The sequence below is a fragment of the Delphinapterus leucas genome, chromosome 10, assembly GCF_059928025.1.
Source record: "Delphinapterus leucas isolate spDelLeu-1000000601 "Yukka" chromosome 10, BTC_Dleu_Yukka2, whole genome shotgun sequence".
Lineage (NCBI taxonomy): Eukaryota > Metazoa > Chordata > Mammalia > Artiodactyla > Monodontidae > Delphinapterus > Delphinapterus leucas.
In genome coordinates, this window is record NC_143138.1 from 92661874 (window position 1) to 92689438 (window position 27565).

The window sequence follows — 27565 nt, forward strand, 5'->3', positions numbered from 1 at the left end:
CAGCACTGACGAGCACTGGACTACAGAGAGTACTAGCTTTTATTGGGGTCACACACATTTCAACATAGCCATTTTGATGAGATCATATCTAAATAACTTCCTAAAAATTCCAGGAGCCCAGGAACCTGGATGGACTCTTTATTCAAGCCTCAATTTAGATCTTCATAAAGTAACAGCAGAGATCCAACTACCATATCTCCAGAAGAAAGAGGAGGATTTCTACTTAGTTATGTCAGTTAATCTGCCTAAACACACAGATGTCAACCGCACTCCTGTTCAATTTTAAAGTTAATAGAAAACTGGGTTTGTATTAACTCTTTGCCTCTCAAGTGTTAATTTCCCAGTTTAAATGTATTTGCTAAAAATATCCAAACTCAAATTAACTATGGGTAAAAGTAAATATAACAGTAATTTTTCTAAGACCTAAACAGGCCACGTGGATATCTCAGAGCTGGCAGTGGAGTTGCTATGAGACTAAGACACAGCCGGGTTCAAATCCTGGCTCTATCTTTGTCATGATACAGGCAGCAGGTAAAGAGATGGAATTTGTTTATAGTCCATGAGGAGTAGAGGTTCCATCCAGGCAACTCCAGAAGTTACTCAAGAGCCAGTAACCCATTAATTGAGCACCTGCATTTCTTTCACCAGGACGCAGAGAAGGCAAGCTCCTTTGAAATGTATATGATGCTCTGGACAGAGGCTCAAAGCATCAACAGAGAATCTGGCCTGAGGTCATCATAAATCCACACTGAGAAACCTCAGAGAAATAGCTTTCATCATCCTCAAATTAGCAAATGGAGTCCAGGAGTTTTTATTCCTCTCACCTGTCCCAGTGGAAATGTGAAATGCTCTCAGGTCACAGGCTGTTGAATATACTAAAACTTTCCACTGTGAGTGAAGAACCGACTCCCCCACCAAAATTATATAAAACATGCATATGTCACTCATTTGCCTTCACCTACTGATTGCATTAAGTAAACTGAGTCATTCTTACTGCAGTATCCAATTAGGTATTTACTTGAAGTCTCAAGTTAAAGAACCCCTCTAACTATTGGCAAATATACCTTGACTGGGGGGACTCTAATGATGAGAGCAGAATGTACAAATCAGAAGCCCAAGAGTAGAATGTAGCCCAAGGGCATGTAAGAGTTCTATGGGGCTTTTAATCACTTGAATCAGCTACCATCTTGACAATATTTTTAAATGAAATGTTTCACATAAAGTTGTGGATCACCAGTTTCTCTTGGCAAAACAGGACCCATATTCTCACAAGATGACAATCTAACATTACTGAATGGCAGCTGCCCACTTTAAACAGGGCATGTGCTCGCCAGTTTGACACAGGCCCACCAGGTCATCTTACTCACTTAGCAGCCAGCCTCCTGGAGACACCTTTGCTCTACAGGTTTGCTGTAGTAAAAGTTCTGACAGCCCCATGAGCCTAATCAGAAAAGCAGCAGCCCCCTCACAGAACTCTCATTTAATACCGTTTATATCTGTCTCAGTATGCTACTTGTTATATTTGTATCTTTCACAGCCCAATGTCTTTCACAGAATAGGTGTCACTCTTTTTAGTTGAGTAAATGAATAATTTAAGCTGAAGACAGCTGCTAAAACTTCTCCTCCCTTGCTTTCAACACAATACTTCTTTTCATGCAGCCTGAGGTCACATTAAGCAATTATAAACATCTGTTAGCAATTATAAACATTCTATTGAACTCTCCCCCCTTCTCAGATCTTATTATAAAAATAAAACACTGGGAATGGCCTCTTATAATCTATGGACACAAACTCAGGAACATCCTTCAAGCATCAGAAGAGGATGGTTCTAGTTATACAATTTTAGATTTCTCCAGCTTGTTTTAGGGAATAATCCCAAAAACCTGGTGTTGAGCCATCTCTCAGAATCTATGGTGCCTTTAGTCATAAGTGCATCTGAAACATCTGATTAATCATCAGGAGAAGACACCTAACGTGAAGACCAACACAGCCGTTGCACAACACCATATGTCAATACGCCGAACTTCTGGCATAAAAGCAGTGGCAGAAACTGCCTAATGTGAAAGAGATGGAGGGAGGCTGGATAAAGAGAAATGGGGAATTAATATAGGAAGAGTCAAGCTAGCTGCTGATGGGTGACATTTTCTCTCCTAGCTGGTACTTTAAGAGAAAGCTCTTTAGGGTTTCCTAAATGATAAGAATGACTAAACTATTAGGTTAACATGGAATTAGAAATTACAAAGAAGTTTATCTCCATTTGTCTAATGTGGGGTTGTATGTGCTGGCTTGTTGCTGCTTATGAACTCCAGAACCCACACTGTTAGCTTTGTCAAAAAAACCAAATTCAACTGAGTAAATTTGAAGATCTAATTTGCTTAATTTCATGATTCATGAATCAAGCAGCATCCCATCTTAACAGATAGAAAGGAGCTCCAAGAAGCTGCACAAAGTGGAAAACTTTTATAGGCAGAAGGAAGCAGGGCAAGGAATCTATTCTAGCAAAAACCAGATTGTTTCAGGCAAGGTCACCCTCCTTTTGAGAAAGGCAGACGTCTATCAGGCAGATTATCTCACTAGTACTGACCAGGTAATTCCAGGTTGACTGGTTAAAGATCACATTCCTGGGAGTGGCCAAAACTGCAATTAGGTTAGGTATGAAGTCTTGGTTTGCTAACGTGGGTCTTAGCACAAGTGACTCCATTTTGGGCCTGCTGTTCCTTTTTTTTTTTTTTTTTTTTTACCAATTTCCCCCCTTTTGATCAGGCTCACAGCTTCACTGACAGATGTGATCCAAATTGAAGATATTAGCACCACTCTCAGCTACCACTCTGTGTTCTCCCAATTTTTGCTAATGTACCATGTGGTACTCACAGGTCATGACATTTTTGGTAAATCTCTGAGATATTCACAAGTCATAACTATAGGTTCATTCTTTTTTTTTTTTTTTTAAATTCGTCATTCTCTTTGTTCCTTTTTTGATGTTCCATTCTTAAGATCATTTTCTTGGTGATTAATACCTGCAAACATTCATTTAAAGATTTTGAGAGAATACAGTGTACCAGGGGAACTACTATGATTATTATAAGCAGGATAATTTCCAATATCTGGGGTGTACTTCAGAGCCACGATCCCCAAGGCCCAAGCCAATCAAAATCAAGTAAGTCAGAGAAAGACCCTGTTGAAGGAGTCACCTTTTTAAGGCAAGTGGCTTGCTCAGTGATCTAACGTAACTGAGTTTCAACTTCCCGAGAAGTGTTAATCCAGGTACAGCAGGTGGTGTTGGCCACAGCACAGACACCTCCTTACTCACCTAAAAGACAGTCAAGGGCTGTCCTATTACCAAGAACGACTTTGGCCAGAGATTCTTAGGATTTTTTTGGGTAGCTATTGTTTTAGCAATGGATTCCGCAGTACTTTCAAGAGTTAAGGAGAGGTTCCTGATCATAGCCTCATTTACATTTACTCCTAACCAGGGAATTAGAGGCCTGCCAAAGCAAATCCTGATTTATGAAAGCATCCTGGTAGGTTCTTCCTAACTCAACGATGTAAACTCAAGGGAGTGGACTAGTGAGATGTCTCAGTCTGTCTGTGAAGAGGTAGGGGCACAGTTAGGTAACCTAAAAGGCATTGATCTGTTATACATCAGCCATCTAGGCATTCACTTTTTAAAAAATATAATTGGATCCTATGCAGTCTTAGCCAGCTTGTCCACACATTAAAGTTTCTTTCTAAAGACTCCTTTTCCACAAACCTTCTACAACTTTCTTTTTAAGATTCAGATTCTGTTCTGTTTTTCCTCTTTCCTACTCTGAAATACCCAGTCTCACATTAGGACAAAATTACTTTCTTTTCCCTCAAAAAAATGCATCTCTGTTTCTCATTCCTTCTCTTACCAAAAACACAATCCTACTTTGCATGCATACAGAGATGTTGCCCTTTTTCTTTCTAATAGCATTAAACAGTTGTGAACAGTCTGTTACTGACAAATTTATGAATACATTTCATAATTCTTAAAAGTATATTTTCCTCATAGTACATTTCCAATGTGACACAAAACATGTTTACCATTAGACCAAAATATCTTTAGTTCCTCTGCTAAAGGAAGCCAAAAATGTATAAACCTGTTTTTACTAATGTTTCAGTTTTTTATTTGGAGATAATCTAGATATTCAGTAAATTTGACTTAACTCATCATTTAAATTAACTTAGCAAAACCTCAAGGTTACAAGTAACCAAAAGACTTTGGCAAAAAGTTCACCTAGAAACTCTTATTCCATTTACATCTATTACATCTTTAAACCACTTGTTCTTAATAATCATGTTTCGATTACCTGCAAAAGCTTCATTAGACATTATACAAAGGTAATCATCACCCTAAGTTATTTTTCTGGCCAACAAATTTTGTAGGAGATAACATGAACTTAATTAGTAAACCCAGATAGAATGAAAGGATTATATTTAATGCTGATAACTCTAAAGATATGCCTGTTTTAATTAAACCAAAAACCTTAAACTAGCTTTTATTTACTAAAGATTAATCCTACATTATGAGAACTTGAATTTGAGTTATGTTTTTATATTTCCAAGAGCTTTAGGAATCTTTAATTTATATAAGCACTTAATTCTCTTCAAGCCAATCAAATAGAGCTCTTCTACAAATCATTTATAGTAATATCATCCAGAGGTAGAAAACACCATATATCTACAACACATATACATAGATACACATAAACATATAGACAGACACAAACAGACACCTTTTAACTTCTATTTAGAAATTTTAGCCATGAATCAGACATAATAATACAAAATTCACTAGTTATAAACATGGTTGGATCCAAATTAACGTTTCTGGCAGCTGGAAAAATTTAAAGTTACCTGCTCAGGTAGCTAAAGCTTTTTTTTTTTTTTTAATATTTAAAAAGAGGGTCAAAGATAGAACCTTAAGAACGTCTGTATTTAACAGAGGACTGCAGAAAACTCAGCTAGGAAGAAAGACTGAGAAAGCATGATCTTTATTAATTTTTTTTTTTTTGGCCGCATCACATGGCTTGTGGGATCTTAGTTCCCCAGCCCAGGCCTTGGCAGTAAAAGTGCTGAGTCCTAACCACTGGACCGCCAGGGAATTCCCTAAAGCTTTTTATTAATAGTAGTGAAGAAGACACTTAAGATTTTCAATTTGCCTAAGTTTCAAAATAACCTTTCTCCCTTTACTTTTTTCCTTCTGATAAGAATTACCTCCCTGAAGTTTTCATTTCAAGGAGATGGCCTAGATAAGAAGATAAGAGTTCTAGGCGAAGACCAGGTAGAACATTTACATCTCAAAGGCACAGAGAAAGAATGCAGGATCCTCCAATAAGGACTTTTGTTCCCTAGGACCAGAATTTTTACACCTACAAGTTGTTTGCCTTTGGAATGTTTCAGTAAATCTTTTCACAAAAGCTTCAGAAGGTTTTTCTTTCCATCTGGGTACATAGTTTTCTTTTAGCTTAGGGGAGAAGGCTTTAAAAAATTTTTTTGTCTATCAGGCTCTGAATATCAGCTTCACATTTGGCCAACTTCTGATGACAGAGCTACTTAAAACAAAACAAAACAATCCTTTCAAATATCTTGTTACTTTTTAGCCTGGACAAACAGTAAATAATTAAATAATTTTGGCAATATTGAGTAATTCCCCTTCAAGAGGTGTCCCCAAAAAGGATGCAAAAGATATTTTCTTTTCCTCTGTCTACCTGGTATTACAGACAGAGATTCAGGAGAGCAGGCTCTGGTAAGAATTCTCACCCTTTACTGACTTCTGCCAGTTTTTCCAGGATACAACATGCCGGCTATGAATAAGGGTTCAAAGTACAGAGTATAGCTATGATATCCACCAGAACTTGGCAAGATTTTTTTTAAATTTTAATTTCAGTTTTCCCTTGGCTGTTTAAAAGTATTACTGGTAGCAGTTTACCAGAGCGTCCCTCAGAGGCCCATCAGCTCTTGAAGGGGCCCACATGGGGGCCCTCCTTTAGGGGGACAAATGGGAGCATTTGAGATGATGCTGAAGACTTTTCATAGAGCCTTTGAGAACTTTTCTTCCCAGTGCCCCAGCTGATTACAAGAGAGACATCAGTCCCTGGGCCAGCATTTTGATGTTGCTTATGAGGGTGTGATGTAGAAGGCCCAGGTGTTGTTTTGGGTGCCAGGACCTAGAGCTGTTGCAGCTGTAAGGCCAATAGCTTAGCAGATTTTTGCTTGTGGTCTTGTTCCAAAATATTTGCAAAGTGCTCAGCAATGGTCATGAATTCAGTCAAACCAGCAGCCTTCCGTCCTATTTTCTGCCCTTTTATTAGTCCATTTATCTCAGGAGAGAATTTCTCTCTCTTTTTTTTTGCGGTAAGCGGGCCTCTCGCTGTTGTGGCCTCTCTCGTTGCGCAGCACAGGCTCCAGACATGCAGGCTCAGCCACCATGGCTCACGGGCCCAGCCACTCCATGGCACGTGGGATCCTCCTGGACCGGGGCATGAACCCATGTCCCCTGCATCGGCAGGCGTACTCTCAACCACTGTGCCACCAGGGAAGCCCCAACTCAGGAGGTAATTTCTTTACAAACAGGGCACCTAGAGCACATTGAGTGACCTCGTTTATTGAATGAAACCTGGAATGTCTTAGGAAAAGAGCTTCCAGACAGACTTTAAAATCTGCAACAGATTCATCTTTCTTATGTTTACATGTTTGAATAATAGACCAACCAATGTGGGTAGGGAAGACTTTAGGAATGGCTTTTAAAAGATTGGTTGCTATTTCTTGAGCTTTATTTTTTGGTCCATGAGGGGACCATGTTGAACACTGAGGATCTCCTCCTCAGGGTTATGTCATTATGCTTCGCACATCCATTTTTTGGCTTCATCAGGTCCTAACAACATGTGCACAAGCTGACAAAGATCTGACAACCCAGGGTCATACACCCTGATAAAAACTCTAAACTCTTCAGAAAACTTTTGGGAATCCTCCCTAGGTTTAGAAAATTCTTTAACTACTGCCTTTAGTTCGGTGTGTAAAAGAGGAGTGAAAGATACCTAAAGAGGATCTCCTGAAACCTCAGGTGGTGTTATTTTAAAAGGCAACTGTTTAATAGTCTCTTTGCAGTTGAAAGGCAGTTTAGGTGGAGGATTAGTAGAATATGAGCACCCTGGTAAAGGATAGAGGGGAACAGTAGGAGTTATGTCAGTTTTATTGCTTTTGTTTTGAAACTGAGCAGGACCCTGTGGGGGTCCTGGGCATGGAAGCCTTTCTGTGTCCCCTGTTTCTTGTTTGTAGGGAACAGACTCCAGCCTCCATGACCTTCCCTGAGTTCCAAAGGGCAGATTCAAACAGTTGAATCAGGGAAGGGAGGGGATGCAGAGACAAGGGAGGAGCAGTCAAGAAACAATAGTGCAGCCTTGGGGCAGGGTCCTGGTTCTCAAGGGATACACATAACAATATCTTTAAGCTCTTTATAGAACTAAAACTCCCAAGAATGGAAGATCTCAGCATTCTTAATTCCAGAGAAGATCACCTGAGGCCATATTAAAGGAACTAGAGAAGCTCATCAAGAGATTACCTGAGACCAGGCTAAAGGAGTGCAGGCCCTGCACATACCCTAATCTTATCAGCAACCCCACCCTTGAACCATTTTGCTATAAAAACTTCCCACCAAATCCTCCCAGGTTGGGACCCACAGTTTTCGAGGGCAGGAGCCCGCTGTGTCCCCCTTTGCCTGGCAAAGCATTAAAGCTCTTCTCTTCTACTTTACCCAAAACTCTGTCTCTGAGATTTGATTTAGCACAGTGCACAAAGGCTGAGTTTTCAGCATCAGTTTTAGGTACCTCTTGGGTCTTTAATTTTCCATTAGTCTTTTGCAACAAATTTTTCATTGAGGCTATTTTGGAATCTTGAAGCCTTTTGGATGTTTCTGCACACCAACTAAAAGAGGTATCCCATTCTGTTTGTTTAATTCAGGAACGCTTGCTTTCAACTGCACTTCTTAAATGAACAATCTTGTCTAATTGGAACATTCCCCATAATGGCCATTGTAATACTAGATTGCCTTTAGTAAGATTTTGCCATTTTTGTAGATATTTATAGCTTCTGGGACCATAGTTCTTAGACATAAAATAAGCACCTGTGCCAGAGATGGCATGCCCAACTCTTTGGAATTTAAGCATTCCATTTTGTTATCGTTAATTTATTTATTTATTTTAGCTAAAACTTTGGGTCTCTTGGAGCCAAACTAATACCTAAAAGGGATGTGCCTCTGGGTTGGGAAACTGTAATGTTTTGCAGTGTACCTCATTGCACAGAAATTTTCTTGAGACTGGCAGGTCAATGTCAATCTAACCCATTCCATGACCAACCTAACCTAACATGGGTGTGTTAGGGGTGAGCACTCTAACACCTTTTAATTGCTTGACATTTCTGTGGCTTTCTGGCTTCTGAGATGCCCATTAGCAATAGCCTCTACTTCATGTGCACATTAACATACCAGCATTATCACTGAGATGTTACTGTTGAATGGCCAATAGAAGGCCCTGTGTACACCAACAGCGGTTCCCATGGAACTGGGGGCTGGGGAAAGAACTGAACCAGCAGTTCCCAAAGAAAGGGAACGGCAGGCTGACTCCAGACAAATGAGGAACTCCAGACTAAACTGCCAGCAGTTCCCAATGTGGAATCTAGGGACAGAACCAAAGGCTGAGGTTTTCCAATCAAATGGAAAACTGTGGACTGAACCAAAGGCTAGGGTGTTGGGTTCTGGATGGGACCATCTGCTCACTCATGCTGACCTGCCCTGTACTGCAAAGCCAATTAGATCAGGAGCTTGACACAAAGAGAACAGAGCTCAGAACCAAGAAGAACTTACCCACAGCCCTCAGAAACGGTGAGAAAGACAGAACTCAGAAGAGTTTGCGGTTACTATGCCTCTGTTTCTCATTGTCCCTGAAGCCACTGGAAGTCTCCTTCGACTCCACCATTGTCACCAAGTCTGTTAAAAAACAAAATTCAACGGAGTAAATTTGAAGATCTAATTTGCTGAATTTCATGATTCATGAATCGGGCAGCATCCCATCTTAGCAGATAGAAAGGAGCTCTAAGGAGCTGTACAAAATGAAAACTTTCATAGGCAGAAGGAGGCAGGGCAAGGAAGCTATTCTAGTGAAGAAAGGATTGTTTCAGGCAAGGTCACCTTCCTTTGGGGAAAGCCAGGGGGCTTTCAGGCAGATTACCTCATTAATACTGACCAGATAATTCCAGATTGACTGATTAAAGGTCACATTCCTGGGAGAGGCTGAAACTGCAATTAGGTTGGGTATGAAGTCTTGGTTTGCTGACTTGGGACTTAGCACAGGCAACTCCGTTTTGGGCCTGTTGTTTCTTTTTTTGACATTTCAACTGTGTTTTCTCAGACTCATGGCACAGAAAGATTTCTGCCTACTTTACATGGCAAAATGTATATATCTGTCCTGTCTCTGTCACCTTTCCTTTCCCTTAAATTTGCACATGGCAAGGAAATCACGCAGATAAAGGGATTAAGAGGCAATAACTTAGGTAAGGGGGGAGGTTTCAAAAGGATATGATCTGAGCTGGCTCCTATGATCGATATAAAAATAACATTCATCATGGTAGACCTGCATTTTAAAAAACACATAAAAAAATATTTGCTGCATATTTTATCTCCGGGGCCTGACAAAGTAACCGCAGCACTTTGTGTTCCCAAAATTTGACCATGCTAAGTTCTAGAAGCTTTTAAAAGATACCCAAGACATAAAAAGTTCACACCTGCACTTGGAGTTCAACCAATGAAAACATTTAAAGAGAATTTCCAGGGCAATACATGAAGCACAAATGACGAAGCTTAATGCAGACCAGCACATGTATATGAAATTTCTTATTTTTAAGCCAGGGTAGTATGTTTTCTTAATTGAAGACAGAAAATTTTTAAAATACTGCATTTCTTCTCTGTGCTAGGCATGTGTACTATCTCATTTAACCTATTCAAACACACAGAGGGTAGGTATCTATACAATACCTGCTTCTCTAGATGAGGGAGCTGAGGTTTGGAGAGGTAATTAATTTGTCAAGGGTTATCACAATACCAAGAGCTAGGGCCAGAGTCACATCTGCCCTCTTAAACCCCACTCCAGACCACTTTGGACCACATCACAGCTACCTCCCAGCACAGAGTTTCTCATTTTAGATGCAGGGAGTTAAAGTCCTCCAAGATAGAGAGGCTGCCTAATAGTGGATATAAAACCTGTTAGTATGACCAGCTCACTCTGGTCTAGACTGACCTTTCTGGTTTTGGGCACCAAAATATTGCATCCTGGGAAATCACTCAGTCTCTGTTTGAAAAAGAAAAATTTTGTGCACCAGCAAACCCCTCAGTTGCAGGCAAACTGGGACAGTTGGTCACCCTACCTGTGGTTTTCCCACATATGTAGGGGCAGAGTCAATCCTAACATCTGCTTCTTCAGCATCATTCTCCCATGTGCCCACCACAGCCTACATCCGATCCCCTAGGGCCTAGCCAAAGCTCAGAGCCAAAAATAGCCCCTAAACATCATAGAAACTCAACATATATTTGCTGAATTTGTGTCCATGTTTGTCTAGCCTCCCAGTTCATGGACTATGGTGTTTTGCCTCTAGTCAATGTTCATCAGTGTTTACTGAATCGTATATAGATGAAATCAGTCTGTAATAAACACTAATGGAAATCTTAAAGAAATAAAGAAGGTTCCAAGCAAGGGAGAGCTCTGTGTCTACAACTTGATGATGGTAGAGGACTTGGGGGTCAATTAAACATTTATGAATATCACATCTCTCTCTGCTAGAAGATCAATTGGTGGAGCACATTTCCTCTCCTGGGCATCAGTCTCCCCAAATCACTGCTCGACTGCCAACACCAGCTGGGCTTCCAAAGGAGCAAAGGTCAAGGTAGGTGCTCCAAAGACTGTTCTAGAAAACATTTCTCATGTCTCAGGCAATGTGCTAATAATTAGCCCATTTAATACTTGCAACAACATGACACCGTTACTATTATTATTCCCATCCTATGGATAAGTTGATTAAAGCTTCTAAAGGGTCTGAATCCAGAAGCCAAGCTCTTAGGCACAAGGACATAGTACGTTCCATGTTATCATACAGTTGATGGATATGCCATGTGTAATAATGTGGTACCTCACTGATTTCTGTTGTCTTTGGGGTGTCCAGATAATAACCAGAATAGTTATTTTCTGGTAACTGACAGATGTTAGGGAGTAAAAGATAATGTAAACGGATCTTTGTATATTTAAGGTAGATTAAGTTTGCTTGTTCTTTCTTCTGATTTTTGAAACTTTGTGCTGGGAACTTGTAGATCTGAACCTGTGCCAAACACTGTAAGCAGTTTTCCTATACCTACGTCTGCAAGTATTTGCAAACTTAAAAATGCTTCCCTCGAAAGGTCCTAAATATGCCCTTCTGAAAAAAAAAAAATCCCGTGCAATGTCTTTTTCAAATGTCCCTCCTTTCTTTCCCTTGCCCTCCCTTTTCTCTCCTTTTGTGTGAATTGGATGTTCTTGTACCAATATACCTAACTGAGGGAATCAAGCAAAATGTAAATGTAGGTGAAGCCATACTCCTTGAGTATAATATCCTTAACTACTCTAATTATAGAGAATATATTGGAATTGGCTGAATCCTACAGGAAATAATTCTTTAAACTTCTCTAATTTAACCTTAGAAATGCATAGAATCAAGAAATTTTAACACTAGAGAGAATCTTAGAAATAATCTAGTTTGGTGGTTTTCTACCTTTGGTCTACAGAGCCCTGGGAGCCTGATTAGCGAGTGACCAGCCAACAGGGTCCCATCAGCATCAAGGAACAGTGACAGGTAACGGTCAAAGAGGGGCTCCTGCTCACCTTCAATGAGCACCGATGGCATGTGTTGTGAGCTGACCCACCCAGCACGTATTGCAACCCCTTTCTAGCTGGCCTCCTGTCCTGCACAGTGCCTGGGTTCAGTCAAGCAACACACAGGTACAAGTGAGCTACGTGAAAAGGCAGCCATAGGCTGGGGGTTCAGATCTTCTGGCAAGGACAATGGCAGCATCATTAGGCAGAGCTGTGTAGAGTTTCTGGATTCCAGTCTATAGTGTGGTAGGTATCAAGTGATGGGCAAGTGACAATGTGGCTTCCACCAGAATAGGGGCATGGTGGAAAATTCTCTAGCTGCTTTGTTCCTGGATGGGCAATATGCATGCCCAGCTGTCCAGCCTTCCAGAGACCCTGTAGGCTTACTTGTATCTTTTATTAAGCTCTTCCTACCTGAACTACCTACAGTAGATTTGGTGGTTGCAACCAAAAACCCAGACAAATTTGCTTTTATGTCTTGATGTAGTGTTTCCTTATGATTTTATTTAACCAAAGAATTCTGGGAGGAAGAAAATGTGACAACTACAGATTCTATCAGCTGTCTCTCAGTTCTGATTCTATCAGTACTCTTACATACAAAGAACTTGGGGTTCAGAGAAGAGAAGTGAAACTATTAGTGGTAAAGCTGAGTTTAGAATTCAATTCTCATGATAGGCTCACCAAGTGATGTTCCAGAAAGTGACCTTAGCAAACCAGATCCCATTCAATTGCCCAGTCCTTAAGAATCACCTAGGTGGGACTTCCCTGGTGGCACAGTGGTTAAGAATCCGCCTGCCAATGCAGAGGATGCGGGTTCGAGCCCTGGTCCAGGATGATCCCACATGCCACGGAGCAACTAAGCCCGTATGCCACAACTACTGAGACTGTGCTCTAGAGCCCGGGAGCCACAACTACTGAAGCCCTGGAGCCACAACTATGGAAGCCCACGTGCCTAGAGCCCATGCTCTGCAACAAGAAAAGCCACCGCAATGAGAAGCCGGCGCACTGCAACGAAGAGTAGCCCCCACTCGCCGCAACTAGAGAAAGCCCATGCACAGCAACTAAGACCCAATGCAGCCAAAAATTAATAAATAAATAAAATCTACATTTAAAAAAAAAAAGAAAGCATCACCTAGGTGGCCTTTGGCTGGCCCTTCCTGCACACTTTTTAAAAAGCTCCAGTTTTACAAATTAAAATATTGTTTCCTTTTACATTTCAAAAGTTTTCAAATGTCCTGCTGTAGACTATCAAATCTTATTATTTTGTGAATGTCTCCATTATTCTAATAAAATGTGATTAGTATTCCTCAGATTTCTCCTTTCCAAAAGTATTAAGATACTTGGGGACAGTTCCTAGAATGCTACATCAATCTTTTTTTTTTAATTAAAAAAATTTTTCCCAAAAGGTGTATCTATGTCAATATGACCAACATGGTGCAGGTCTTTCAGATTATAGTACTGTATCACAGATGGAATCTGAGATTATATACTATAGCATAGCTAAGAGCATGAGTTCTGATATCTGGGGCATATTATCTACCCTCGTTAAGATCTCAATTACCCTATCTGAAAAAAACAAGAGTGATAATCATACCTACCCGTCTCATGGGATTGTTGTAAGAACTACGTGGAATCCATGCAAAAATCGCACCATGCCTAGCACATAATATATGCTTAATAAGAGTTAGCTGCTATATTTTTCTTCTTCTCCTTCTCCTCCTCCTCCTTCTTCTTATTAAAACAAAATCTTAACTATGATAAGGAAAATTCCAGAGAAAATTGCTTCCTGTCTTCCAATCCCAAACTCCTTTCAGATTTCAAAAGGAACTGCCCCAGAGGGCATTTAGTTATTTGTCCCAGAGTCTGCTGGTAACTTTTTTTCTGCCCAGGAATGAGGGTGAAGGGAAAAGGAGCAGCTGGCCGACACACTCCACATTAGAGCCCACCCACGTCATGCAGGCTGTCACAGTCTGTGGAAGCCTCATGCTGGAAGCCCATCTCTCAGAGGACCTTCCATTTTCCCGGCATCATGAAGAAAAAGGCTGACATATTCCAGAGTTTGCAAAGTGCTTCGCTGAAGAGTTTGACTTGATCCAAAACACCACCTTCTGAGGACGCAGGCGGGACAGATGTCTTTACTCTGACTTTTCAGGGTGCACATTTAAGCTGGCAGATGGCACACTGGGAGGTACATGACCGGTCACTGGCACACTTATATCTTCTGTCTTTAGCCCAGGACTCTTTAGAGACTTATATACAAGTAACATTTGCATAATATATTTGAAGAGCCAATTCTAAATCAGTTTATAAATCATAGGTTGTACATTTCAAAACCAAACAGGCCAGTAATCTAGGTGTGTGAGTCAAGTCCAGTGTAAGGCAATAGGCAGGGTGGTTTCTGAGAGCATCTAAAATTCCCTGCCTCCCTGAAAACATTCACCTTCAAGAGTCGTTAATGTGCAGGCTTACTGTCACTCTTACACACTGCTGCTGGGAATAAAAAATGGTACCACCACTTTGGAAAACAGTTTGGCACTTTTTAAAAAGCAAAAAAAAAAAAAAAACCAACCCACCTACCGTATGATGTAGTCATTTCATGCTTGGGTATTTACCCAGGAGAAATAAAAGCATACATCCAGATAAAGACTTGAACACAATTACTCAGTGTAGTGTTATATGTAATAGGCAAAAAATGGAAACAATTTAAATGCCCGTCAACAGGTGAATGAATAAACATATTGTGGTATATCCACAATGGAGTTCTACTCAGCAGCAAATAACAAACTATTAAAACACACAACAACACGGAAGGACCTCATAATAATTATGCTGACTGAAAGAAATTCTAGAAAGTACAAATTAATCTAGAGAAAGCAGGTGAGTTTACTGAACCTAGGGATGGGCAGCAAGGAGGAGAGCACAGAGGGTAGGAAGGAACAGAGTACAAGAAAGCACAAAGAACCCTTTGAGGGTGATGAATTTTTTCATTATCTTGATTGTGATGATGGTTTCATGGGTGTATACAGAGGTCAAAATTTGATACTATAAATATGTGCAATTTATTATATGGCAATTGTATCAGTTTGCTAGGGCTGCTATAACAAAGTATTGATACCACAAACTGAGTGGTTTAAACAACAGAAATTTATTTTTCCATAGTTCTGAAAGCTAGAAGTTCATGATCACGTTGTAGCTTCTTAGGGCTGTGAGGGGGAATCTGTTTTGTGACTTTCCGCTACCTTCTGGTGGTTTGCTGACAAACATTGGTGTTCCTTGGCTTGTAGAAGCATTACCCTGACCTCTGCCTTTGTTTTCACTTAGTGCTCTGCCCATGTGCATGTATGTCCAAATTTTCCCATTTTATAAGGACTCAGTCATTTTGGATTAGGGGCCCACCCTACTCCAGCATGACTAATCTTAACTAATTACATCTGCAATGACCTTATTTCCAAATAAAGTCACATTCTGAGGTCCTGGAGGTTAGAACTTCAATATATGAATTTGTGGAGACATAATTCAACTCATACTAGCAATTATATGTAAATAAAACTGTTTAGAAAAAAAACCAAAAAACCTACCAAACCAGTTAAACTCAAATTCCACCATCAATTCTATGTAAGAGTTGAACTTTTCCCCTTTTTTCCGTACAATTAAGTCAACTTTTTAAGTGTAAACATGGTACTCATGCTCTCTCTCTTTCTCTCTCTCTCTCTCTCTAGTTTAGACTACTCCATGTTGTGGGGTGATTCAGTTCTCTTATCCCTTTTTCTTCCTCCCCTCACTTTTCAACTCATGAAATTTCTCAGGAACCTTCTTTCTTGGAATGTGCTGAGACATCATGTGGCCTTTACCCAGTGAGAAGACATCATTTCTACATCGAAACCACCCCGTTTTCCTCTCATTAGTTCCAAATACTTTAAGTGGTACTGTTTGGCATGAACGTGATCATAAACACAAACATAAACACAAGCACTGGCACTAGGTGGCATTTTTCTTCGTTCAATTATAAGGATGCTATTCAAATGACTCAGAATATGCTTATATTAATTTTTCAGATTATTATTGGAATTCAAACAAGTAACATTTTCTTATAGCAACCTAGCAGACTCCTGAGAGTGTATCCACAAAATCCTGGGGGGCCTAAGGATCCCAGTTAAAGTTATACTACTGCTAGAGAAAGATTCCTGACCTAAATATCAAAGAACGAGATTTTAGGTTTAGTGCTCCTATTAACCAGCGGTGTGACCTTGGATAAGGGCTTAAATCCACCCAAACTTTCCAGATGCTCTTGAGGTACACGGAAATGTTAGCATTCTTGAGACTTGAGTTTGCTCATCTGTGAAATGAAAGGGTTGAGCCAGATTACCTCTAAGGTTCTTTTCAGCCCTCAAATCCTATGGTACTTGCTGAACTGAATTGCAATACAGCCTCATTTCTAACGACAAGCCTAAGTCACCACTTACATATCGCACATCTTTCTGTGGTTTTTTCTTCTCCCAAAGTCACAAAACTCAAAACTAAGTCCCTTTTCCAAAAGACTGTGTACAGTGCAAGGTGTGGGCAGGATACAGACTCAAGGGTACAATGTGAATCAAACTTCCGAGGAATAAGGATTTCATTAGATGATCAGTCTGGTAGGAGAGTAGTTAAGTTATCCATGAAAATGGAATACAGGCAATGTTTTACTCAGAAGAGACTGTTAACATGCTCAGAGATATAAAGTGTGAATGTCTGTTATAAAATGGAGTACAGTAAAAAATGCAGACAAACTTGACAGAGGAAGGTGTTGGATGAAATGCAGGGAAATTCTGTGAGCTTCCGTGTTTCTGCAGGATGAGTATAAACCATTTGTGTCTACTCTGCCTGACAATCTTTCTTTTATAGCCTGGTAGGCCCCTAGGACTAAAAGTAAATGTGGACATTAAATTTATGGTAATAGGGGCACTGAATTCCAGTGCAGTAGTCTCTAAGCATTTTCTTACGAGGAAATATTCTGAACTTCTTTAAAGTTTTATGGTTACTGAAAGAAAAAGGATGTCAATGAAAGAAGGAGTACAAGCTGCTATTGGGGCAGCTGACAGTCACCTCTCCGTGCTTTAAGTTCTCTGGGAACTTCGGGAAGGCAATATGGGGAGGGTAATCAGGTTAGCCATCCACCAAGAACGGTTTTCTTGTTTTTGTTTTTGCTGTACGCGGGCCTCTCACTGTTGTGGCCTCTCCCTTTGCGGAGCATAGGCTCCGGACGCGCAGGCTCAGCGGCCATGGCTCACGGGCCCAGCCGCTCCGCAGCATGTGGGATCTTCCCGGACCGGGGCACGGACCCGTGTCCCCTGCATCAGCAGGCGGACTCTCAACCACTGCGCTACCAGGGAAGCCCACCACCAAGAACAGTTTTAAGAGGAAGTGAGAGGAGAATATAGCCAATATTTATAACTATAAATGGAGTATAACCTTTAAAAATTGTGAATCACTATATTGTCCATCTGTAACATATACTATTATACATCAACTATACTTCAATTTAAAAATTTTATGATAGTTAAAAAAAGGAAGTAAGAATTGGAAAGCCCTGTCTAGCAGCTGTTCTATGTATGTTTTGTTTGCTGTAATTATGGCCTCTTCCTTGCTGTATGACCCTGAGTCAGTCATGTGCTGGCCCTCCTACCTTGTCAAACTTGTTATGAGGACTAAGCAAGATGAGAACCAACAGTAAGAGAGATTGCTGTATTTCTAATATATGTTGCTCTATATTTAATACAGATCGCTGTGTGTTGCAAACTTTCTTCTACTCTTAGGCACACACCTCATCTACCTTTGCCAGTTTCCCTTGCTATTCGGTGTAGCTATGTATCTGAGTTCTTGCCAATAGAACGTAGGTGGAGGTGATGTGAGCCATTTCTTAGCCTGGCCCATAAAATTTTCCCGTATGGTCCTTTCTTCTGTCTTTCTTTCCCCATCCTCTGTGTGAATGGGAAGGAGTCTGCAGAAATAGAGGAAGAAGAATCAAAAGATGGAAGGAGCCTACGCCCTGAATGACCACGTGGAGGCCACCCAGCCAGGAAGAAACTCTGTTACACAAGTGTGAAATAAACTTGCCTTATTTAAGCTCCTGGGGTTCTTTATTTGTTCCAGCAGCTAGCATTATATTTACTAATACATTAATATTTAGTGAATGCTTGCTATATGTTAGGCACATAAACATCTCTTTAATCCTCACAAACCGCATGATATAGATGCAATTACAAAGAGGACTTAAATAACTTGCTCAAATCCATACAGGTTGTGCTGGAATATAAACCTTAGTAACATGAATAAAGAGCTCTAGCTTACAACTATTATAGTATATTGCCTCTTTCAATATAAGAAACATTACTAAGTGTATTACCTGGCACAGAGTAAGTACTTAATTTATGTTAGCTATTATTATACAGGCAAAAGAGAAATCAGAATGGAGAGCAAATAACTGAAAACAAACATATCAACTAAAATCTTTATAACATAGAAACAAAAAACCTAAATAATTCTTTATTTTTTAGTAAGGCCTGGCTGTCTAAAAATAAATAGTAATGAAAACAGAAAAAATTGAATATGTTAAATTGATGATCCAAGCTATAGTTTATGTATCCATAGTTCAATAACCAAAATGGGCATTTCTAATGAGTATGTTTACTATAACATATGTTTTAGCAAATAATTGATAAAGGCCTTATTTCTCACTAACAGAAGACTGGTGGAATGATACAGCCATAAAGCATTATAGTTTTAAAGACTTTTTAATAATATGAAGAAAATGCTCATGATATATGTGTTCTAATTATATAGAGACATTAATTTATTAATTGATTCAATTCATCCATTCAAAAAATGTTTACGGAGTACCGATTACATGCTGGGTGCTGGGCTAGGAGACGGCCATCTGGTCTCTGCCTTCAGACAGTATATAGTGTAGCTTTTTAGTGTAGGCTTTGTCAACAGACTGGCACAGTCCCTTTCTAGGGCTTAGTTTTCTTATGTGTAAAATAAGGAGGTTGGCTTAGATGATTGTCAAGGGCTATGTATGCAGCAATTAAATTAAGTGGAAATGGGATTCTTGATCCAGTCAGGCATAAGGACATTATTTGGTGTATGTGCAAGGTTATAACACAACTAAAGTTGCAAAAGTACCATAAACCTATCAATGTGAGTTATTTAGAACAATGAATCATCTTGGTTTGATCCAGACTAAGGGGTTTCTGAGATGTGAAACTTCTAGGACTAAAACCTGCAAAGTCCTAGGCAAACCAAGATGGTTGGTCACCTTAGTTTCATGTCAAATTATTAACTTAAATGCTAAAATAATTTTCATTAATAATAATCAAATTATTTTGCTAATAATTAATACATGATAATTACAGAAACCTTAATGAACAGTTTTTTTGTATTGGAATGATTTCACATGCAGTACAAAACTGAAAGAACAGGAAATATGAATATGTAGTAAAGTCATTCAACTGTCAAAAATTTTTAGAGAAGTACACATTTCATGTGAGAGTTAACAATGATCACAACAATCACATAATTATGAGCTTTACAGTCATCATCCTCTGAAAGCTTGGTGATGACTATAGTTTTGAAACTATAATCTTGATTCAGAGGCTGTAAAGAACACTATTAATATTTCAATTAGAGAGAGACATTTTCTTTATTATTATTTTTTTTTATTGAAGTATAGTTGACTTACCATGTTGTGTTAATTTCTGCTGCACAGAAAAGTGATTCAGTTATACATATAGATACATACTTTTTAATATTCTTTTCCATTATGGTTTATCACAGGATATTGAATATAGCTCCCTGTGTTATACAGTAGGACCTTGTTGTTTATCCATTCTAAACATACTAGTTTGCATCTGCTAACCCCAAACTCCCACTCCATTCCTCCCCCCTGCAATCCTTGGTAAGCATAAGTCTGTTCTCTATATCTGTGAGTCTGCTTCTGTTTCGTAGAAAAGTTCATTTGTGTCCTATTTTAGATTCCACATGTACGTGATATCATACGGTATCTGTCCTTCTCTTTCTGACTTACTTCACTTAGTATGATAATATCTTCATCTCCAGGTCCATCCATGTTGCTGCAAATGGCATTATTTCATTATTTTTTATGGATGAGTAGTATTCCATTGTATATATATACCACATCTTCTTTATCCATTCATCTGTCAATAGATATTTAGGTTGTTTCCATGTCTTGGCTATTGTGAATAGTGCTACTATGAACATAGGAATGCATGTAACTTTTTGAATTATTGTTTTGTCCAGATATATGTCCAGGAGTGGGATTGTTGGATCATATGACAACTCTATTTTTAGTTTTCTGAGGAACCTCCAAACTGTTTTCCATAGTGGCTGTTCCAGCTTACATTCCTGCCAACAGTGTAGGAGGGTTCCCTTTTCTCCACATCCTCTCCAGCATTTGTTATTTGTAGACTTTTTAATGATGGCCATTCTGACTGGTGTGAGGTGATACCTCATTGTAGTTTATTCGTACTTCTCCAATAATTAGCAATGTTGAACATCTTTTCATGTGTTTATTGGTCATCTCTATGTTTTCTTTGGAAATATGTCTAAGTCTACTGCCCATTTTTCAATTGGGTTGTTTGTTTTTTTGTTGTTAAGTTGTATGAGATGTTTATATATTTTGGAAATTAAGCCCTTGGAGAGAGATATATTTTCAACTTTTAAAAGTTGTGGCTTAAAATGGCATATTATAATTTTGTTCTTAAAATACAGATGTCCTTTTAAAGATTATTCTAAGATGATCACCTTCTAAAGTTTCACCTTTCTTTCTTCCCTCATTTACCACATAGACCAGTACAATTAGGCTAATATCAATTATAATGTTTCTTCAAACTGAAGCTGAAGAACCTCAAGGGGATAATGAGGGAACCCAAAGGGATTTGTAGTGTCTCAACAAGGCCAACTCCAGGGGCAAGAACTCCTCCCTACATCAACAGTAAGACCTGGCTCCCTTGGGAACTCTGGGGCCCTTCTATCCATTCCATTCTCCTCCAAAGCCTCCAAGGTTTTCCAATATGTAAGAAATAAATATTTACTAATAAATTTAGGACCCCAGAACTGGGTGTGCTCACTAGGAGTAATTCAGATACATTTGAGGATTCTACAAAAGAAACAAATGAGTTTGGTTTAGTTATCCCTGTCTATTGACTGAGTGTTTCCTCTTCATTCATTCCAACGACAAGGGGCTTTTAAGTGTCAGTTGATAAAACAATCCTGAAACCACTTCGCAGAGTTACAAAATGGCAGTTCCTAAAATTTGAACCCATAAACCATTTAGGCAAGTCATCAAATTTCCAATGACTGAATCAAACTTCAGATTTCTTTGTAAACGCTCTGCCTACATTTGTCCTCCTCTGTCCCACAGCAATCTTTCCAACACACAGCAATCTTCATGCTCCTCCACAACCAGGCCCCCTCCCCAACTCTGGCACATACATTTCTTCCTAATGATAATGCTCCTTCTGTCAGGAGCCAAATATATGCAATGGTCAAGGGGAAAGAGGCAGAGGTTCCGTTCTCACCCTTGCCTTGGGGAAGAAGGAAATTAGTTTAAATAAATGATATGGTGATTTAAAAAGAAATGAACAGTGGAGAGACAGAGTCTGTTTCTCTCACTGGAGCTGCTAGTGCTTTTAAAATATTCTGTCACCTGTGTCGGTTCTGTGAAATAATCATCCCACCTGTCTGACCTGATGTCTTGCTTTAGTCCTCACTACCTGGCTAATAATGCCTAGTGCTTCCATGTGTTGAATGCTTACTATATACCAAGACCTGCACCAAGTATTTTACAGGCTTACTCTTACTTAACCAGCACAACCCTTTGGGATAGATACTGCTATTAACCCTAATTTATAGCCAAGGAAACTAAGGCTTAAAGAGGTAAAGTGACTTACCCCAGAGGGACACAGTTCCTAAATTGCAGTGCTGGGATTTAAAGCAGTGTCAGCCTGGTTTCAAAGTTCATACCTTGGAGTCTAACTCAGTTTCTTCTTAGCTGGGCTTAAAAACCATTCTCATGAAGTCTCTTCCAAAACCTGGAGGCTGTTAGGTATCTTGCCCCCTGGGAAAAGGAATTCCAAACCACCAAGAATTGCTTCAACTGCTCCCCAGGACCTACCTCTGTAAAGCCCCACTGTGCAAGGTACAGCATTGTTTCCCCTCCTCTCCCAGAATAAACCTAAAGGAGACTCCCTAAGAAACCTGTGTTTTTTCTTTCCCTGATCATTCAAGTTCTGTTTCTACCAGAGGCCAACCTTCTTTCAGACAAACTCCAAGCTACATGTAATCAGCATGAGAAAGGGAGGAAGAGACAAAAGTATGGCTCTTGAGAAAGGTTCTAGACAAGTTATTTTGAAAGTTTTAAAATCTTCTTTTATAGGTAGCACCCTCCCACCCTAGTTGCAATGGGCCGTTTCCTATAGCTGTCCTTCTACTCTTCACTTACCTTCTTCCCTAAATCCTATTATCTTCTTTCCCTAGAGCCTTCTAAGGCACACTGTGACCCACTGGTATTTATACGACAGTTTCAGGATAATATAGAGTAAATGGACATATGAGAGCATCAAATATTTATCAGACATCTATGAAAGACACCAAGAAATTCTATAGGAATCAAGATTTAAGATTATTGTTGTTAAATTTCTACTACGTTTTCAAGGAATTCAAAAGATGATTCTATAATAATGAATGTATCCGTCCTAATTCCCCAGAAGTTCTAAGCTTGGACATCATGAGGAAATGTCACCACATTCTCTTGCGTGAAGTTGCTTGGCACTGAGAGGTTAATAATGCTCTAGCTTAAATCAGATCCCCCAGTAACAAGCACCAAGGGCCTCTCTGAAGTCTGGCTCTAAGCTGGCCACTTGGAAGATGAAACTCAGGTTCATGAGCAGTTTCCAAAAACCCGTCTCCACCTTGCTCTCTGACAGCCCCCTCTCCAAACAGACTATATTCTCAGCCCTCCGCTTATTTGAACACAACTTTCACACCTAACAAATCAGAAAGCTGTAATTACAAAGTTTCAGAGACGTTTTCTGAAAGCCTCCCTAAATAAGAAGCTGCTTCGCCGTTCATTTAAGTGCCATAATACTCTCTTTCCGCGGCAAGGGCTCAGACCAGCTCCGCGTGCACGTACACCCAGGCATGTATACCCAGGCATGTACACACAGCACAAGGAATCGCCACTCATTTTAGGAGGAAGGGTCAGATTTCATACTGAGACTTGGTTCTGTCGGGTTGAATTTTATCTGCTTCTCAGTCCCCGGAGCCCAAGTTCTACGTTGCACAGAGATCTGGCACCGTTGTGCCTAGCTGGCCTGGAGCGTGGGCTTTTTTTTTTTTTCTGGTGTGTCTTTTGCTAAGAAACGGCAATGTGTTTTGCCTGCCTAACCCAGCCGCAGCCTGTCGTCCCCTAGACAAAAAGCGGCAGCCCGCTGCTGCCTGCAGCGGCCGCGGCGGCGACGCAGGGAGGCCGGGCCACCTGAGACCCGCGGCGCTACGCCTTTGTTGGGCGGGCTACAGATGGTGCCCCAGCACTGGGTTGAGCCGGGGGCGGGCGTGGGGGGCCGGAGGGCCGGAGGGGGAGGTCGGGAAGGGGGTCGGGCGGGAGGGGAGGAGACCGTGGAGCAGCCAATCGGAGTGCAGCCCATCAGCTGACCGCTTTTGCTTACACCAGGTGCACGCCGGCTGCGGGGAGCACAAAGCCGGGCGCACCGAGGGCGCCGGCAACAAGCCGGCGAGCTAGGCGAGGCCAGTGCGTCCGCGCCTGCAGCGCCCTCCGGGCGGGGAGAGGGGCCGCCGGCGTCAGCCCGGGCAGCGGCATCCGCGCGGTGTCGTCCCTAGGCGCCCTGGACGCCGTCCTCCGGACCTGGACGCTCGCTGCCCCGCCCTCTGCACCCCACTTCTGCCTTTTTTCCCAATCCTGACTGCCCCTGCCCCGGCCCCCGAGAGCCGGATTGAGCCCAGGCCCGCGCAGCAGCTTTTGCTTGTGTGGTTGCCTCGCCTCCTGTCTTGGTGTTCTGCCGGGAGCCCCCCAAGGAGCCAGTGCCTGTGGGTTGGGAGGGAGGCGCCGCTCAGCCGGTCCTCCTCCTCCTCTTCCTGCTGCCACCGCCGGTGCCTGGTCCGTGCGCACCCCGACACCCCCGCCAGCCGGGCCTCGGGGTAAGTGCGCTTGCCTAGCCGGGCAGCGGCGGGAGATGTGGGCGGCAGCGAGGGGAAGTCGAGGCAAACTTGGCGGTGCGGCGGGCCGGAGAAGGGTCTGGGGAACCTGGGACAAGATCGCGGGCCTAAGGGGTACGAGGGGGCGCGGCTCATGAAACTGGGGAAAATGACGAAGTCGGGGAAACCGGAATCTAGTGACCTCCTTACTGAAAAAAATCACTGGGGTCGGGGAGAACGATACTTCGGAAGGAAGGCCGAACAGAAGCGAGCAAAAGGCATTGACAGGAGGCGAGCCTGCTAGATTTCAGGGACCGACGCGGGGGAGGGTGATGCCCGGGTATCCGGAGGAAGGAGGGCTGCTGGAATGTGAACTGGGGAAGGCAGCCGGAGCCGGAGAAGAGCGCGGAGAGGGGGCCCGGGGAGTTGGAAAGAGGACTAAGAGAAGGGGAAAGAAGGTGGCAGGCTGTGGAAAGAGAAAAGAGGAAGGATGTTTTGGCGGTGGCCTTGTAGGTAAAGAAAGGGACAAGGGGCGTAATTCACAAAGCATCGAGTGTACTGAAGTCAGGGTATTGGGAAGAATCTGCTCAACTGTCGCGCGGTCGAAGTGGGGAAAAGACCTCATCCTACACGTTTTGAGTCCAGAAGGGGTGGCAGCCTCAGGAGGCTTGCCAAGGATGCTGAAATGTCAGGGAAGCCTCGGTCCGCTCGAGGCACGGAGCCGGTGCTGGGTTCCCCGCGCGGCCGGGGTCGATGGCGAGGAAAGTTTGCCAGCGAGTGTCCTTTGTGCTGCGTGGAGAGGGGTGTGGGCAGCCGCCGACTCGGCACTTCCCAGGGCCCTGCAGCGACTACCTCCGCGGAGGGGAGTCCCTGCTTGGCAAGCCCAGGTAGAGTGGAAAGATCGAGTAGATGGAGGGGCGCGGCGCACTCGGGACTGGTGGGAAAACCCGTCCCAGGACGGTTGTGAGGGAGCCGGCCTGCCTACTCGCACTTGGAGGTTTCGGCGGTGGTACCTGCTCTGGGAGACAGAGGGGGACCTTGACTGCTGGGTTCACCGCTGTAGCCACAGTGCCTGGAACTGAATGAATGAATGAATGACCGGGGTGAGAATGGTTTTGAGGCATTCGAACCACAGAGGAAAAGGCCACGGGTCCAGGAAAAGAGACCCTTTTCTAAATCTCATGCCACCATTAGCATTAGCATTTTCACTCCCAGACCCAGAAAATAAAGAAAAAGTGGAATTCAGTGAGGGGACAGGTATTACTGACTTGAGCTGTTGCTTGTAGGATTTTTTTGAAAGACAGTATGTTGTTTTGTTTCGCAATTTGCCTTGCCACGATGGTCTAAAGAACTAATATTACCCGAATATGCTTATTACTTCATTTTTAAGAGCTAGGACTGGAGAACTGGAAAGTTCAGGAAGGTACTTGGATCAGTGTAAGTCTAGAGTAAAAGTGGTGTTGTTGGCTCCAGGGCCATGTGTGTCCCAAAGTCTCTGATTCGCATGCAAATGTGAGCGAATCCTGGCAGATGTCTGGCCTCATCCATTCACATGAAGGAATTTGAAAAGACAAGGAGTCTTTAGTTAACAATAGACCTTAAGAAAATGGAATAAAGGCGCAGTGAGTTTTTCTCTTTGGGAATTCCAAGGCGTGCTGACACCTTTATTCAGGAGCCAAATTCCCTGAGTGCTATTGTACTGAAAGCCTCAAGTCCTGCTTGCTCTTTACCTGGCTGTGTGTTTTTGTGCAATTTCAAGCTGGATGTTCTGAACTAGTGAGCAAAATGGTTATATGAAGCAGACAGTAACTTAATTTCACTTCTGGTGGTTTCAAGTAATTTCTGAATTGACCCCTCAACTTTTATTTAGAGTTTCTTCTCTTTTTCTTTTAGTAATCCTACCTCCTGCTCACATTTGCTCTCCATCCTCAGAAATATACAATATAGGAGAAGATAGTTGTAGGTGACTAACAGGAAGGAATCTCTCATTAGAATGTCCATAGTCCAGTCAAAATCATTTTAGTAACAAGCACCAAACTTGTAGAACTGCAGGTGATGAAACCATCACGTTCCTAGTCACCTGAGGGATTTTCGGGTCACAGGACAGAACAATGAATAGCGAGGCAGTCATGCAATAGATCCCAAAACAGGGACATTTCTGCCTTGTCTAAGAGTAGCTAACAGACCACTGCACTGCTCACCTCCTGGCACTGATCAACCGGTGAACAAAAGGCGGGCAGTGTGGGCCACACGTGAGTCCCAGGGATTATACCTACTGACAGGCCAGCCCAGTGGCCTCTTCTTTTGTCAGTCTCAAACACTGTTGAAGGGAAGAAGAACCTATTCACTGAACAGCGTTTGCCACTGTATGCTATATATTCACTGAAAGGGACATTAAAATACAACCAAAAAAAAAAAAAACAAGACAACATTGTTTTGAGGACTCAGTGGGGTGGGGGTGGGGGATGGGTAGCAGATGTTAGTCTGCTGTTTTACATGTTTCCTTAAGTTATTTTCGCTGGCTCAGTGACTTTTTTACACATAAAGCAGTACTTTCCCAGGAGGGGAAAAATGAATTGAGTCAAATTTAAGTAAGAAAATGTTATAGCCAAGATTACATTTTCTGTCTTAGAGCTATCTAGAAGTCAGAAAGTAACAAATCATTATAATAAACTCTTATGTGACTTAAGCCTGGGATTTTGTCTTTATTATGGACTTGAGGGCTACCTGTACAATGCAGTTGACATTTCTAAACTAGGCAATAAGCCATTTTATTGTAAAGTTATCATCTAGGTATTTTTGAAATAAATGTAAGTTTAAAATGACCAAAGCCTCATATTTTGTGAGAACTTACTTCGGTTGTTACCTGCCTGTGTGAAATCTTTGTTCTGCAAGTCTAATGAAAGGGAAGATTAGGGCTTACTCCTTGGTAAATAAAAGTAATAAAGTACTTATTATTAGAAAAGGATCACTCTGCTAAATAAAATCTTAGACCGGATCCAACTGCCGACTCTGGTTCTGAACAATAATATAGGTAGTTCTGGGCAGTGTCTGGAATTCCCAAAAAGCAGGGAAAAACTCAACCATTGATTTCTCTCTGGTTAGACCCTGCTAAGGCTAGCTTTTTGACCTGAACTGTTAGAACAATTATCACATATTCTAAACCAGTGACACTCATGGGAACAAACCCAGTAGGTACTAAAGAAAATATGTCTCTACAGAATTATAATGCTACTTCCCAAGCCAGTTGGGCATGATTATAAATAATTAGAATGGCGGACTTTTTAATGTCACCATAAATAAGCTATGAATAAAGTATGGTAAATTATAGGACCTGGGTGTCACTTTTTACTAGACTTTCATAATGCTTTCTTATAATTTATTTTTAAGCTACAAAATAATAGTTCTTTGAATGATTTGCTTGAGCACTAATGTAA

The 27565-nt window shown here is 41.5% G+C and overlaps 1 long non-coding RNA gene across 1 annotated transcript in view; it reads right to left on the reverse strand.

The window, feature by feature from the left end:
- The window catches only part of LOC111174177 (uncharacterized), a 420003-nt gene that overhangs the window by 2221 nt on the left and 390217 nt on the right, over positions 1–27565 (reverse strand). The window contains exon 5 of the long non-coding RNA XR_002644391.3: positions 8885–9007. This is a non-coding gene — a long non-coding RNA (uncharacterized LOC111174177). The remainder of the gene's footprint in view (positions 1–8884; positions 9008–27565) is intronic.